The following is a 2,548-nucleotide window of genomic DNA, read 5'->3' as shown; positions in this document are numbered from 1 at the left end:
GGAAGGGGAAATGTGGTCACCTTGAGCACTGAGAGCCCACGGGCTTGTCACATTGCCTCGGGGCACGGGGCGATGGAGCTCTGTGGGAATTGGCATGGATTTACCATGGGCTGTCCTGCCTTCTGCTGGGTTGGACTGGTAATAAAGGGGGGTCAGTGGGCCAGGGGAAAAGTCTGATCGCTGAGGGATGGAGGAGGATGCAGTGGAACCAAGGCTGTGGGATAAGGTGTCAGGTGGGTGAGGGAAAGGGAGAGAAGGTTGTAGGGTGATTAGGTGCAGCAGGAGCATTCAGAGGAAAAGGAGAAAGAAGAAAGTCCAGATAAAAATAGAAAACGCAAAAGCATGTGTGTGCTGTAGACTGCCGAGTTTCTGCTCGAGGCAATGTCACCAAGGACATCTTTTGTTTCATTCACACAAAAATCCTTGCCATCAGTACATTTCCTTGTCCCCTCCGTGAATTCATCAGATCCTAAACAAACAGACAAAGTGACAAGGCTCTAGAAGAGCCGTGTCAGAAACTTTTTGAGTCCTAGCTGAGCGTAATGTTAACACAGGGGAAAACCCACGTGATTCAAGACAGGTAAAAACCAGCTCCAGACATATTTCCAAACAGTTAATGTTTGATTTAGGTGACTCATTGTCCATGTAACTTGTTTCAGATGCTTGGGGCACTTTTTGTTCATTTAATCAGAACTACGGGCACTAAATTTGTCCGTCACTGAGGGTGACATCCCAAAGGATTAGCACACTGTTAAAAATGACATCCTCATTCTGCAGGCGGGCAGCGTTGGAGGCAGGGATGCAGTGGTCTGGGTGTAAGAAGCCACGTGTTTACTCATCTTGTGGTTGCAACAATTTTGTTCATACCACAAGCCTTGTAGCCTGGATTTATCATTTGATCATTCCAAATGCACAGTCAGCCAGATCCTTGGAAATCAGGGTATTGTCCCCCTGACAACAAGAGCTGCCCACTAGATCCTTGGCAAAATCCTCTGGCTAAGACCAACTCAACCCAAATATTTCATCTCTTTCCGCTCTTGTAAGGCCCCACCTGGAGTACAGTTCTGGAGCCCCCAACATAAGAAAGACATGGACCAGTTAGAACAAGTCCAGAGGAGGCCACCAGGATGATGCGAGGGCTGGAGCAGCTCTGCTGTGAGGACAGGCTGAGAGAGTTGGGGCTGTTCAGCCTGGAGAAGAGAAGGCTCCGGGGAGATCTTATAGCGGCCTCCCAGTACCTGAAGGGGCTACAAGAAAGCTGGGGAGGGACTTTTCATAAGGGCAACTAATGACAAAACAAGGGGAAATGGGTTTAAGCTGAAAGAGGGGAGGTTTAGATGAGATATTAGGAAGAAGTTCTTCACTGTGAGGGTGGTGAGACACTGGAACAGGTTGCCCAAGGAAGTTGTGGCTGCTCCTCCCTGGAAGTGTTGAAGGCCAGGTTGGATGAGGCTTTGAGCAACGTGGTCTAGTGGAAGGTGTCCCTGCTGCTGGCAGGGGGGTTGGGACTGGATGATCTTTAAGGTCCCTTCCAACCCAAACCATTCCATGATTCTATGATTCTATGATCTCGACTGGTGGGATTGATGTCCAAAGATCTGTTCCTCCTCCATTTTCTGCCAGTTCTGCCCTACAGTGATTCTTGTGGTTGAGGTTTGGAGACTTTCTGCATCAATTAAATGCTTGTTGTCCTGTCTTCTTCCAGTTTAAGTATCTGTAACTTGAGATTGTCACGTTGAGACCCTCACCGAGTGCGAGACCCGTCGATTAAGAGTCAGGGCAGCACTTTGCCATGGCAGGGGACACTCTTCTGCTGAGCAGTTCAGCAAATACACAGAGTTCATTGAACTGCAGAAATCCCCATCGAACAGTGACTCCTCACAGCAAACAAGGACGGCTTTAATTTTTGTAATTACGTGAAAACAACTTGATTTCCTTGTGTTGTCAGTGCAGCCTTCACAGTCCATTCCTGGCCAGTGGAGCTGGGTGAGGATGATGAGGAACCCTGAAGGATTCTTTCAGGAATACAGCTGTTTTGCAGAGCAACATGGGGAAAAGGAGATATTTAAAAGGTAAAAAAACCCCAAACAAAGCCCAAAGTCTTTTGCAGAACAGAGTGGGAATGAGGAGCCATTTGCAAAAACTGTCAGGTCTGTCTTGGAGAAAAGCATGGGAAAAGAATGAATTGGGGGGGGGAAAGGGGAAAATTAAACAGAACAGGTCTCTCCTGGCAGGAAAAGAGCCGTTTGTGAAGAAACAAGGGTTGTTGTGCAGCACCCCAGGGGATGGGGCGGCAGCACCGGGCTGTGGGCACCGGAGAGACCCCGGGGGCACCGGCAGAAGGGGGCCGGGCGGGGCGGCGTTATTCGAGGAGCCTCGTTAGCGCAGTAGGTAGCGCGTCAGTCTCATAATCTGAAGGTCGTGAGTTCGATCCTCACACGGGGCAGTGACGGTTTCCTCCTTTTTTTCCCGCGGCCCGGCGGAGGTTTCCAAGGGAAAATCCCTTTATTTTATTATTTTTTATTGTTTTTTTTTTTATTTTTTAATC

The 2,548-nt window shown here is 48.8% G+C and overlaps 1 non-coding gene across 1 annotated transcript; it reads left to right on the top strand.

The window, feature by feature from the left end:
• Positions 1–2,373: 2,373 nt before the first annotated feature.
• TRNAM-CAU (transfer RNA methionine (anticodon CAU)) lies at positions 2,374–2,446 on the top strand. Its single transcript has one exon. It is a non-coding gene; the product is annotated as a tRNA-Met (tRNA).
• The last annotated feature ends 102 nt before the right edge of the window (positions 2,447–2,548 follow it).

Source organism: Antrostomus carolinensis, unplaced genomic scaffold (genome assembly GCF_000700745.2).
Source record: "Antrostomus carolinensis isolate BGI_N321 unplaced genomic scaffold, ASM70074v2 scaffold27828, whole genome shotgun sequence".
NCBI lineage: Eukaryota > Metazoa > Chordata > Aves > Caprimulgiformes > Caprimulgidae > Antrostomus > Antrostomus carolinensis.
This window is presented reverse-complemented; position numbering and strand designations above follow the sequence as displayed.